This window comes from Bombina bombina, chromosome 11 (assembly GCF_027579735.1).
Source record: "Bombina bombina isolate aBomBom1 chromosome 11, aBomBom1.pri, whole genome shotgun sequence".
In the NCBI taxonomy this organism is placed as follows: Eukaryota; Metazoa; Chordata; class Amphibia; order Anura; family Bombinatoridae; genus Bombina; species Bombina bombina.
The window spans coordinates 123,783,328-123,797,742 of record NC_069509.1 but is presented as its reverse complement, the minus strand read 5'-3'; the positions used below and the strand labels follow the sequence as shown (position 1 = coordinate 123,797,742).

General features: G+C 40.7%; 1 protein-coding gene across 1 annotated transcript in view; it reads right to left on the bottom strand.

Moving 5' to 3' along the window:
* LOC128641800 (cytochrome P450 2W1) overlaps positions 1 to 14,415 on the bottom strand; it is a 200,988-nt gene that overhangs the window by 52,167 nt on the left and 134,406 nt on the right. The window lies entirely within an intron of this gene.

The following is a 14,415-nucleotide window of genomic DNA, read 5'->3' as shown; positions in this document are numbered from 1 at the left end:
ATTGGGTATCCAGTATGATTTCTATCTCGGAGATGACTTTCCTCCATAAGTTTTGAATACTATTGCACCACCACCACATATGGGCAGTGTCACTATTTACATGGCCGCATCGCCAGCATCTATTGCTTTGAGATCTAAAAAGGCGGTGTAGTTTTTTCGGAGTGAGGTACCACCTGTGCAAAAGTTTAAAATTGACCTCCAGAATGGAGGATGAGATTGAAGATTTCTTTGTAGCTTGGAACATCAGTTTACTTGTTTGGGGTAGTATAATGACACCTAGATCTCTTTCCCAGCTTTCTATATAGGGGGGAGTTTGTCCTGGGGGTGTGTGAGTTAAGATCTTATAGATGATGGACAATGTATGTCTCAGGGGGGGAGAGCGAGTGCACAGGGATTCAAAGGAGGTTAGAGGTCTGACCATGTTCCCATATTCTGGGTGTGTGGTGATAAAGTGGGCAGTCTGTCTGTAAGTGAACCAGTCAGCGAAACAGTTTAGTCCCTTTTTTACTAATTCATTTTGTGAGAGTAAGGATTCATTTTCGGTTAGTGTATATACTGCGAGGTCTCTGTTCTGAGTTGTTGTGGTGGATTGTGTGGTGAAGGGCCTTACCGTGAATTCCCCGTTTTCAATTAGGGATGTCATGGGTGAGGGTATGGAGGAGATGTAGTGTGTTGTGTTAATTGTATGTTCCCAAACCTTAAGGGTCTCCTGTATCATTGGGTTGTCTGTTCTAATTAATTTGAATAGATGTGGGCTGCTCCAACATAACCTTCCCAGGTGCGGCTTATTCATTATTAAGTGTTCTAGTGGTACCCATCTTTTATGGTTGAAATGGATGTTCCAATCCACTAGGCGTTGCAGAAAGATAGCTTGACGGTAAGCTGCTAGGTTTGGAACTCCCAGGCCTCCTTGTGTTTTTGAAGTTTGCATTGTTTGTTTACTAATTCTGGGCGGTCTACGGCGCCAAATGAAGTCGCTGAATGCTTTCTGGAGGGACGGGAGGTATGTTTTGGGAAGGGGTATTGGTAAGGTCTGAAGTAGGTATAAGATACGTGGGAATATATTCATTTTAATCGTGTCGATGCGACCTAACCATGATAGCTTTTTAGATCCCCATGATGAGAGATCACGTATTATATTGTGTTTAGCAGGTATATAGTTAAGGTGGAAGATATCTTCTTGTGAGGAGGTCAAGTGTACTCCCAAGTATTTCAATGAATGAGTGCACCAGGTGAACGGGGAAATCTCTTGTGTGGCTAGTAGTGAGGGGCCTGACATATTTATGTTTAATATTTCTGATTTGGACATGTTTATTGCAAAATTGGACAGGGATTTGAAGGAATTAAATTCGTTTAATAAGTGAGGAATTGAGCGTTCGGGGTCGGTGAGTGTGAATAACATGTCATCGGCAAACAGAGACAGAACATATTTCTGTTCCTTAATTGTAATTCCTGTTATCAGGGGGTTTTGTCTGATCCTGGTTGCCAATGTTTCAATCACACAGGCGAATAGGAGTGGGGATAGGGGGCATCCCTGGCGTGTTCCGTTATTAATTTGAAATGGGGGGGAAAGAGTACCATTTACTAATATTCTCGCGGTGGTCTGGGAGTATAGGGAGAAGATCCTGGTAAGGATCTTTGTGCCTAGACCCATATGGGTCAGTGTGGCTCGCATGAAGTCCCAGGCAACACGGTCAAAGGCCTTTTCCGCGTCTGTGGACAAAAGGACAGAGGAGATGTTGTTATGCTTAGCATGATGTATTAAATTTAAGGCCCTGACCGTGTTGTCTTTCGCCTCTCTTCCTGGCACAAAGCCGACCTGGTCCAAATGGATCAGGTCAGGGAGGATTCCGTTTAATCTATGAGCCAGTATCCGTGCAAAAATTTTTATGTCCGTATTCAGTAACGATATGGGGCGATAATTGTTAGGTAAATCTTGGGGTTTGTTTGGTTTAGGGATTAATGTTATATGGGCTACCAGTGCGGTGTCAGGAAATGATTTACTCTCGTCTATAGATTGGAAGTATTGTACCATATATGGATTTAGGATCTCTTGGAAAGTGGTGTAATATTTGTGGCTAAAGCCGTCTGGTCCAGGTGCTTTCCCTGTGGGTAGGTGTTTCATAGCTAACTGGAGCTCAGCTAGTGAGATGGGGTTCTCTAATTGTTCTTTTTGTAATTCGTTAATATGTGGTAAGTTAAGTCTGCTAAGATATTCCTCTATTAGTTGTGATCTAGTTAAGTTGTGGTTCAAGTTTCTGGGATTGGTGGGTTGTATATTGTATAACTTTTGGAAAAAGTTTCTGAATGTATTGGATATGGATTGGGTGGAGAAATGGGAGACGTTCTTTTTGTCTTTAATCTGCATAATGTACCTCTGGTATGTCTTCTGTTTGAGGTACCTGGCTAGTAGTCTGCCTGATTTGTTCCAACCCTCATAGTGTTTTTGTTGGGAGTAGAGTGCCTGTCGTTTGTGTGTCTTGTCAAGATGTGAGGCTAGTTTTTGTTTGTGTTCAGTAATTTCTGCGAGTAGATTTTTGTCAGTCGGGTTTTTTTTATGTAAGTTTTCCATCTGTTCTATTTGTGAGACTAGAGAGATCGTGAGCTCTCTTTGTGCTTTATTATGTTGTGCCTTAATGGCCATTAGTTCTCCCCTAATGACACTCTTGTGTGCTTCCCAGAGGGTGTGCATGCTTGTCTCAGGTTGAGTATTATGTTCAAAGTATTCCGTAAGAGTGGTTGTCAGTTTGGTGATCACATCAGTTTCTGTTAATAAATGTTCATCAAGTCGCCAGACAAAATCTCTTATAGGTTTAGAGGGCCATGTCATTGTACATATCATAGAGGCATGGTCAGACCATGTGATCGGAGAGATTGTGGCCGAGTTAAATAGTGATAGGCCTCCAACATCTGCAAACACATAGTCTATTCTCGTATAGATCTCATGTGGGTAAGAATAATATGTATAGTCTCTAGTCTGAGGGTGTAAGGTTCTCCATACGTCATGTGCTACAATTTTCTCGAGATACGACTTAATTTTTGAGATTTGTGAAGGTGATGTGGAGGAGTATCGAGATGAGCAGTCTAGGCTAGGGTTAAGTGCTGTGTTTAAGTCTCCACACATTATGAGTGTCCCCTTCTGATGGTCTAAAATTAGGTTTTTAATTTTCTTCATGAAGGAGTGTTGTGCTGTGTTAGGGGCATACACTGAAACTAATGTTACAGGTCTCCCGTAGAGAAGACCAGTTAGGAGGAGGTATCTGCCTTCTCTGTCTCTAAGTGTTTGTAGTGATGTAAAGGGTATATTTTTCTTAATAAGGATTCCCACCCCTTGTTTTTTATTGTGGCAATGTGATGCCCAAAAGCATGTGCCAAACGTGCATGCGAAGGTGGTAGGTTCCTTTCCTTTACGGAAATGGGTCTCCTGTAAGAAGACAAGGTCTGCTCCCTGCCTATGGAAATCTTTAGAGGCCAGCGTTCTCTTACAGGGTATATTTAGTCCTTTTGCGTTAATTGAGTATATTTTTAAGTTATTACCGGAATGGGGTTGTCTTCTATTGTTATCCATTATCTAGTTTATGGATGTCTGACGTAGGTCGTGAGGTTATTAAAATGTCTATTTGTGAGTCTGGATGCAGGACGGGCCGGGAGCGCCCTTACGCGGCCTAAACATCAGGCCACGTGATAATGTATTAACTTCAAAAAACAAATTTAAAACACAAATATAAAATAACATAAACAGTGGGGTCAAATATTCAGGAAAAACCAACATTAACAGTAGTTGGATAAAGGGGGGTATCATTTCTCATCTATCACTAGGTTCCTCTAATAGAACAATAGGGTATTATACACTGTTAGCATGATTCTAGATTCTCTTATCGTCATTTACTACAGGGGTTATAGCTATGGATATACATGTCAGTTATAGAAAGAGAGCTAGAAATGTGGATACATTCAGAGCACATCACTCAGTAAAAAGGGGATAACTAGAATATCCAACATGAGAGAGGTTAGGATCATATATATAATAATTAAACGTTTTAACCATGATAATATCAACTTCAAAACCAACAACGTTAAGCCATCTCATCCTCATCCCCGAACCTCTCAGGTAGTGCATCATGTTCAGCGTCTGATCACAGTCACCGTGGGTGTAGTAGGTTAGTTTTAAGCCTGCATTTCTAAACAACATGGGTCTTATGTTAATGTGATACAGACACCGAGCAGGAGAGGGTAAGGGGGGAGGAGAACAGCTAGGTCTATCTAGAAAGTAATAACTTTAACAGTTCTATTCCCACCCCAAATCAGATCAGTTCCAAATAGGTCCCAGGGTACATTTCCCTTTAGGTCAGTTAGCTTTTTAGCAATATACTTATCAGTTCCTGGGAAACAAGGTCCATTTCGGTCCGAGCTCGATATTTCTTCAGGGTGTCAGGGTACTTATTGCATCAAACGTGTGCATGAGACTAGGGTGCTGTGGTATCTATTTTTTTCTTTTTGTTAGCTTGATACCATTGTGAGCGTTGTGGCTTGGGGTTCGACTGGTCACTTGAAGAAGGTGCATCCAGATCTTTAAGGAGTGGTTGTGGAAAGGAGATGTTTAGGCCCTTTGAGAAAGCATCCAGGTCGTCGGGTTCTTTGTAGATTTGAGTCTTGCCTTCTTGTTGTACTATAAGGCTGAAGGGGTATCCCCATCTGTACTTCATTCGCCTCTCTTGCAGGACTTGGGTAATGAATCTTATTCCCTTTCTTCTCTCAATTGTTGAGGGGCTAATGTCCTGAAAGATTTGTATACTGTAGGCCTGGAATTTAATTTCTCTTTGTAGTCTAACTTGCTTCCATATTGCCTCCTTGTCTAAGTAGGTGGTGAATTTAATAATTATATCTCTTGGTGGATTGGGGGGTTTTGGTATGGGTCTCAACGCTCTGTGTGCGCGTTCCATAGAGGCTTCAGATAGTTTGAGGGAAGGGACAATGTACTCAAAAAGTTGTAGCAAGTATGAGACAAGGTTATCCTGTGTCACTTCTTCTGGAACCCCTCTTATCCTCAAATTGCTCCTACGGCTCCTGTTATCCAAGTCTTCAATTTTAAGTTGAAGTGCTTGCATTGTGATGTCTTGTCTCACCATTTGATGATTGGCATCGGAAACCATAGTGTTTAAGGTGTCTTGACCCTCCTCCAGGGTCTCTATTCTTGCCCCCAGTTCGTTGATGTTCTTTTTTAGGGAGGACATTTCTGTTTTGATGAATGATTTTAGGTCTGCCAGGTCAGACTTAGAGGGTAGTTGTGAAATAGTTTTCTGTATCAGACTAAGTTGTTGTGACTGTGGTATGGATTCTTGCTCCTGTGATAAATGTGAGTCCGTTGGTGGTGAATCTTTAGTACTGTCAAGAGCGTCAATCTCCTGTTTGTGAAAGAAGGAGGACATGGTGGTAGTAGCTGTTGTGGATGATTTCTTGTCCGCTTTGGGTTTCTGCCTTGATGCCATTGATATAACAGAGTTATCCCTTCGCCAACAGCCAGTTTTCAGTCACTGGTGTTTATAAGGAGAGGGTTCCTTAATGTAATGTAGCACCAGTTCATTAAATAGGTAGGTTGCTATCTCTGATGGCGGCTGCGATCTGTCTAGGGAGAGCGGTTTAAGTCTGTAGGCCTCAGTCTCTGGTTTGGTATAGTTAGATAGCTACCTTAAGGCCGGTCTCAGACTTCCACCGCGATCCGATGCTAATGTTTAGGTCGTTTTGCCTTGTATATGTGTTCAGTGGATTGGGCTGTAGTCTGAGGTGTATCTGCGTGTTACCTTGTTTATCCGGTGGGGCCGCGCCACGTGGGAGCTGTAATGGCGTGCGGCTGTATGTGGCGTTTCGTTCGACTGTCTGAGCCTCAAGTCCGGTAATCGCTGCTGCGGTCTACCAGTGTGGGTCACTAGCTCCCTGCTGCTGAACCGAAGTTGGATCCAGGGCACAAGCGTGCCTCTTGTAAAGCGGAGCTTCCAGCCGAGTGAGTATAGGTGCGGTAGTACGTTGTTTAAGTTCAGCGGTTCTTCAGCTGGTAAGCGTTTGGTCCGGTCACCGGACAGTTAGGTTTATGGCACAAGAGTCTCTAGTTGCTTTTTAGCTTATTGCTGCCCTTCAAATCACCATAATGGAACCTGTGTGCGAGAATATGTTACGGAGCAAAGTTAAAGTGCAGCCATGTTCCTGCACGGCTACGCTCCGCCCCCCTTGTTTACTTAAATGTTATTGTTTGTGTTCTATACTATATTTATTAGGTTTTACCAAGATTTTAGCCAGATATTGTATTTAGGAAAAATGAATTTTACTAGTAGAAGTTTATGTATCCATTTTTCTCTACATTTCAAACCTTAGTTACTGGAAAACCATGTGCTTTTAACAAGTGTGAACTATATTGAGATTATAACAATGGATTCCAGATGTGTAGAAATATTTATAAATACTGTAATAAGTCATCAGCTCAGGGTTTTAAACACAATCTATAAACTATAAATATGTATTGTTTGTATGTGATTTAGTATTTAAAACAAATAACGATGTTAAATTGCTTTTTTAAGGGACACTAAAGTCAAAAATAAACGTTCATGATTCAGATAGAGCATGTCATTTTAAGAAACTTTCTAATTTACTCCTATTATCAAATTTTCTTTGTTCTCTTGCTATCTTTATTTGAAAAAGAAGGCATCTAAGCTTTTTTTTTTTGGTTCAGACTATGGACAGCACTTTTTTATTGGTGGATGAATTTATCCACCAATCAGCAAGGACAACCCAGGTTGTTCACCAAAACTGGGCCGGCATCTAAAACTTACATTCTTGCATTTTAAATAAAGATACCAAGGGGTGGAGCCAACTACCAAAGGAGTCAGACGTGTGCGTGAAGAGCTCATAGCTCTTATATGTACTATTTAATGTTTTTTAGTGTCTAAAATAACTCTTGAAACTCTAAAAAGGGACACTTCCATATATAGCATCGCCGGTGACACTCAGTACTATTGCATGGACAGTTTACAGCTTTGGGAGAGCTCCAGCAGTTCCGTTCAGATGAGGGCCTTGGACAACTTGTGGCTGGCTGTAACGCAGCTCATACAAGATCACTTTGCCAACTTAGAGCTGGTCCTAAATGAATGTTATGCTAATGTTGTGGCCGAAGAGGATAAACCTGCCAGGTTAACAGACTGCTGTGTCTCCCTGGCCTCTGAGACCTTGTGTAGCTATCCTGAGGCCCTAAAACAAGGGGGTGCCTGCACCTACTATGACAGAGATTGTCTACAATACGATGCTGAAACTAGGGGCTCCCCTGCCATGATTCCTGTTTCTGGAATAGCTACTGAACTACTGTGTTACCCAAGAGATCCAGCCCTGATACCATCCCTACCTTGGAACGCACTGTATGTAGCCTCCGTAGAGGACAGCTATGTTTGTAAGGTTCTGCCTCCGTCTCGTGGTGATGGGACCAAGTTCGTTGGGATAGAGATACACTCAAGGGCTTTAGATGTGCAGAGTTATGGATGTAGCGTTCTGGCTCTAAATTTCACCCAGCGTATGCAGAAGGCATCTTATGAGGGATTACACTCCGAGTGTGTGATTCAATTGTGGAAGACAGGCATAGGTTAGAACACCCTATTGCAGGGATGTCCAAACTTTGCTCTCCAGAGGTTTTGGAACTACATTTCCCATGATGCTCAGTTAGATAAAATGCTGGCTGAGCATCATCGGAAATGTAGTTCCAAAACCTCTGGAGAGCAAAGTTTGGACACCCCTGCCCTATTGGGACAGATCTTACACTCCGTATAATGGGTGAAGTTACATTTCTTCCAAAGGACAAAGTGTCAGTCTTATTACACGGACTTGCAGTGGCTGGTAAAAGTCATTTTTACTCTCATAGTGGGGGGAGTAGGTTAGGATTTCGAGCTCAGCTCACTAGAGGGACAGCTCACGCTACTATTATGTCAGTCAGCAGTTTTGTTTTTCCTTGTTTTACTAATTTGTGTTTTGAGATGCCTATTGTATTTGTTATCAATTGTTTATGTTACTGAAGCAGGTCAACTATGGTGTTAGACTGTAAATTCACACAATTTATAAGCTCACCTTCCTACTATGCTAAATTACATTTCTCTTGCCTCTCCTGCCTCCTTTTTTAGCGGCGAGATTACTGCAAATATTAAAAACAAAATGTCCTTATACAAGCTGTAATGGCCATTTACCACCACTAGAGGGGAGTCAAAGTTTATTTATAGCTTGATCCACACAGCAATTTTATGTGGTCTTCCAGCCGAAGTTACTGTATTATTACTCTTATTTTCTTCTTGATTTCCTGTCTTAGGAGTCCAGATTTGCTACCCATAAACAGTACACTTGTTATAAGTATAGAGGTAGATCTTTACTAGGACTCCCAGAAATACCCCCAGGCATCTTGAACCAGTACTTGATATATATTATGGTATGTATTATGCCCAGATTTTTTTTTTTATTATTATTATTTTATTCTGCAAGGCAGTTAATCCCACTATAGTTGTGCTATTTTTACTATCCTATTTACAGCTCTCTGAATTTGTCAAATACTTTTTGTCATTTGTGGTTAGCCCTGATATATTCTGAGCAAGATTACCAGCACAAAACTTCTGTTCTCCTTTTTTAATTGTTTATTGTCTTAGGAGTATGCCAAAAAGTTAACCAAGTTTAATTAAAGGGTAGTGTGCTTTATTTCCCTACCTGCTTTAGACCATTTAAAGGCAGGATAGCAGTTTATTTTAACACGTATGCATACATCTCACCCAGAGGTAAAGGTAAGGGCCACATATAATTGGGCACATAGTTTGAAACTAACCCTCTACCGTCTTGTTCGTACTATTATATAGACCCAGGGGCAGGTGGTTACTAAAGTATGTTTATAGCAATCTATGGCACAATTTATAGGATCATATAACCATGTTCCGCATTAACCTATACTACAGTACAGCTAGTCCCACTTAAGTACCTATGGCATAAGGCGAGGTATAGAGGGATAAAGGTTAGTACTATGGGCACAACCAGACGATTCCCTAGCAAGCATCAGATATGGACATACAATGAACTAGCTTGGTCGTACCTAGCACATGTGTACACAAGACTCTGTCTGTTAAGGATAAATCTTGGGGTTGTTATTGTTGATAAATATTTGTTGTTTGAGCTACCTATACATAGCTGTGTTACTCTTTAAGCTGAGTAGGTATGTATCTTGTCCCATTGCTCAGTCTGCAAATCTATAAGGTATGTAATCTTAGGCAGCTGTTTGGAACTTATAAAATTCCAATATCTCTCTCACAAACCTCTCCCTTTTAAGCTATTGTTTTACCCTAAGTGGCGTGCTTCCAGCGGCCGGGGCGGCACGTTTACATCTTTCTAAGGGAGAAAGTATACTATTTATTACCAACTTCTGACCTATATAGCTCCTCATCAGTGTACCATAGAGAAATACCTGTTAGCCAGAGTATTGATTTTGGCTCAGATAATGCCTTTACATATGTTGCTTGGGATCTTTTTTTAGAACGTACATACAGGCTACCGTCTATATCAGCAACCACAGTTTAAGCGCAAGTAATCTATTGAACAGAATTATATTAGTCACCCGTAAATTTATCACTGAAAATTAGCAACCCTGTCCCCCTCTCTACGCAGCCCCCTCCAGGGCAATGACTTAATATGTACAAGTCCCCTGTTCCCTTTAATCCTGTTAACCTTTAAGTGTCACACTTTATCCTCCTATAGCTTTATGTAGACTATCGTAATAGTCCCACAAAAGCTAGCTTGACTCTACACATGAGTGAGCTTGAGTTTCAGGCTTTGTTCCTCAGATGTACATATTTTTAATGCCGGCACTCTATTCTTATCATATACTCTATATACCGATTTTACCATGTGTTACATAGACGCATGACTCTTAGTTTATGCTATTTAGTATATTTAACTAACCCCCCCCCACCACTTGAAATGTGCCCCCTAGTTAGGGAGGACTAACTAAGCGGTTTATCTTGCTTATACCGCACCCCTACTTAGCCTCTTATTCTCTTAACAGTAATTCTTCAACTATTATGTTAATTTATTAGCACCACCTATAACAGCAACTCTTACATTATAGCAGAGTGTTAACCTTATGTTCCCTACCTAGTTTGGCAAAATTGATCAGCACCACTTACAAGTGAAGCTTGAAATCTTAACCCTTTTAAGTTATGCCTATACTCTTCATCATACCATTCATACGGAACAAAACTTCATTTGCTGAGAACCATACTGCCCTTATTTATCTAAAAAGGTGGATTGTTAATTCCTCAAGTAACAAGAGATATGTTGTAGTTCCATCAAACTCTATAATCCTTAAGAAAAATGAGGTTTCATTTGTATATGTTTTATTTTGTGGTTTATATTTGCTTGTTTATTATTACCTACCATGTCTCATCTGACTTGCAAGTTACAACTCTCACTCAATTATTTTTGAAACAAAGCATTGTATTATTGTATAATCACTGTTATGTCTTGATCTGACAATGTCTTGTACCCACATTTCTTTGTCAATATGTATAAAAACCTCAATTTAAAAAAACCAAAAAAAAACCAAAATAAAAAAAAATAAAATAAAGATACCAAGAGAATAAAGAAAATTTGATACTAGGAGTAAATATGAAAGTTGCTTAAAATTTCATGCTCTATCTGAATCACAAAAGAAAAAAAATGGGTTTAGAGTCCCTTTAAGGACCAGCCTATTTTTGTTCAGAACCTGGGTTGCACTTGCTTATTGTGGTTAAATTGAGCCACCAATCAGCAAGCGCTAGCCAGGGTGCTGAACCAACAATGGGCCGTCTCCTTAGCTTACATTCCTACTTTTTCAAATAAAGATACCAATAGAATGAAGAACATTTTATAATAGGTGTAAATTAGAAAGTAGCTTAAAATTGCCTGCTCTATCTGAAGCATGAAAGAAAAAATGTGGGTTCAGTTTCACTTTAAGATATGAACTAAGCATGCAGATTTTTCTACTTAAATGGCTGTCTGCCAAACCATTTGGAGATGATGTTTTTCTGAAGTTATTATTATTATCATTATTATTATCATTTATTTGTATAGCGCCGCCAAATTCCGTAGCGCTGGGTACAATGATAGGGGTATACAATGACAAAGATTTGTGATACAATACAAAACATAACAAGACTAAACAAATCTAGCACAGGAGGAAGAGGGCCCTGCTCTGGAGAGCTCACAGTCTATAGGTTTAGGGTGCAGAGACATAAGGTTGGGGTAGCTTGTTACATCGGTTGTATTTGCAGCAGTGAGTCAGGCAATTCATGTACATGTATTAGCTTGGTTCGGATGCGAGATGGAGGAAAGATGGTAAGCCTCTCTGAATAGGTGGGTTTTCAAGGATCTTCTGAAGCTATACAAGGTTGGAGACAGTCTGATGGAGCGGGGTAGAGAGTTCCAGAGGACAGGAGCAGCACGTGCGAAGTCTTGGAGGTGGGAGTGGGATGTAGAGATAACAGGAGTGTAGAGACGTAGGCCAGAGGTTGATCGAAGAGGACGGGATGGGGAGTATTTCACGATGAGAGAGGAGATATAGTTGGGAGTTAGACTGTTGAGTACTTTGTAGGTTAGGGCTAATACTTTAAATTGTATTCTGGAGTGTATGGGGAGCCAGTGTAGAGACTGGCAGAGTGGAGCAGCTGATGTAGATCGTCGGCTTAGGTGGATGAGTCTAGCAGAAGCATTCATAATAGATTGGAGGGAGGAGAGGCGGTGTTTTGGAAGGCCATTTAAGAGTAGATTGCAATAATCAATGCGTGACAGGATGAGGGAATGAATAAGTATTTTTGTAGTATTTTGAGTAAGGAAGGGACGAATTCTGGAAATGTTGCGTAGGTGTGACCGGCAGGATTTGGTAAGCGTTTGTATATGTGGGTTGAATGTGAGTTCTGAGTCTAGTGTGACCCCAAGGCAGCGGACCTGGGGTGAGGTGTTGAGAATAGAGTCTCCAACCATCATAGAAATGTCAGGTGTCGGATGTCTTGAAGAGGGGGGAATAAGAAGCAGCTCAGTTTTGGACGGATTGAGTTGGAGGTAGTGTGAAGACATCCAAGAGAAAATTGCAGAGAGGCAGTCAGCAATCTGGTTGAGTAAAGAGGGAGAGATATCAGGAGAGGAAAGATAGATTTGGGTATCATCAGCATATAGGTGGTACTGGAATCCAAAGGAGGCTATAAGTTTTCCAAGGCAGGATGTATAAAGAGAGAAAAGCAAGGGACCTAAGACAGAGCCTTGTGGTACTCCAACTGAGAGAGGCATAGGATCACAAGATATGTTGTTAAAGGAAACTGAAAACGAGTGGTTTGAAAGATATGATGCAAACCAGGAGAGGGCTGTGTCTCGGATGCCAAATGAATGTAGTATTTTTAGGAGGAGAGAATGGTCAACTGTGTCAAAAGCTGCGGACAGGTCAAGAAGAATTAGTAATGAGTAATGGCCTTTTGCTTTGGCTGATAACAGGTCATTTGTTACTTTAGCAAGAGCGGTTTCTGTTGAGTGTTTAGGGCGGAAACCAGATTATAGTGGATCAAGTAAGGAGTTAATTGTGAGAAATTGAGTTAGCCAATTATAGACTAGTCGTTCCAATCATTGTGAAGCAAAGGGAAGTAAGGAGACCGGTCGATAGTTAGAAGGCGTGGAGGGGTCAAGCGAGGGCTTTTTTAGGATTGGTATGATTGACGCATGCTTGAATGTGTCAGGAAATGTGCCAGCAGTGAGGGATTGGTTAAAGAGATGATTTAGGGTAGGGGTTAGTGAAGCAGAGAGAGGGGGAATAAGTCGTGAAGGAATAGGGTCAAGTGGGCAGGTTGTGAGATGAGCCGAGGATAGGAGTGCAGAGACTTCTTCCTCTGTTACAGGAGGGAAATAGCATAGATTTTTGTTAATAGAAGGGGTGGGTAGGATTGCTGGGTTTGCGGGGTGCGAGGTGCAGATCTCTTTTCTAATGGTGTCAATTTTATTTTTGAAGTGATCAGCAATAATTTGAGCAGTGAGGTTGGTAGTGGGCGGGGGGGCAGGCGGACGTAGAAGGGAGTTAAAGGTTGAGAACAGTTTTCTGGGGTTGGATGCGTGAGATGACACGAGGGAGGAGAAATAGACTTGTTTTGCCAGGCTGAGCGCAGAGTTGTAGGACTTAAGGTTCAATTTATAATGTTGGAAATCAGCAAAGGTGCGTGATTTCCTCCACTGCCGTTCAGCGGCCCGTGAGCATCGCTGAAGATATTTGGTCTGTTTAGTGTGCCACGGTTGCTGTCGAGTGATTGATGTACGTCGAAGAGTGGAGGGTGCAGTTTTGTCAAGTGTTGATTTTAGTGCCGAATTATACTGTAGAGTCACGAGGGTTGGACAAGAGAGGGATGAAATGTCAGAGAGCAGAGGACTCAGTTGTAACTGTTGATATAAAAAAGTCTGTTTAATGGACTTTAAAGGAACATGAAACCCATTTTTTTGTTTCATAATTCAGATAGTGAATACTACTTTAAAAAATGTTTCCAATTTACTTCTATTATCAAATTTGTGTCATTCTCATGCTATTCTTTATTGAAGAGATATCTAGATAAGTAGCGTGCACATATCTGAAGCACTACATGACAGGAAATAGTGCTGCCATCTAGTGCTCTTGCTCATGTATAACATTATTGTAAAACAGCTGCCATATACTGCTACAGACAAATGCACACCCCTGAACTTACCGTCCTGCTTTTCAACAAAGAATAACAAAAAAACAAGAAAATTTGATAATAAAAATCAATTGCAAAGCTGTTTAAAATTGTATGCTCTATCTGATTCACAAAATAATTTTGTTGGGTTTTATGTCCCTTTAAACTGCTGGATGCAACTACTATAGCAGGATTACCACTCATTATGTTATTGTTTTTCGTCCAATACCTGAAGCTGTCTTTAGAGCTTTTCTTTTTTTTTTTTTTTTTAAATATTTTTATTGAGACAAACCAGAGAAAATAGAGTAATACAACTCCACATGGGTATGTGCATAGAAATTACAAACATAAAAAGGTAAACAATAAGTCTTAGTGATGTAATAATTATCATCTTATACTTAACACATACATAGTTCTTCATTTGCTGGGGAGTATGGAGGTGGAATTTCTCAGGAGTAAATATAGGGTCTCTTTTTAGTGTTATCAGGGGTATTATGAATATAAGTTGACAAAGTTATATCCCTGTGTCGTGAAGGGCTAGGTCAAGAAGACCACTCCCTGTAAACTGAAGTGGATACAGAATGATAATATAGTGAGAAATCAGCAAGTCCACTTGTGGTGAGGGAAATATTTATCAAATAGCTGACTGGGACTTTTGGGTTATTCAAGAGATCTGTATCAATGGGGG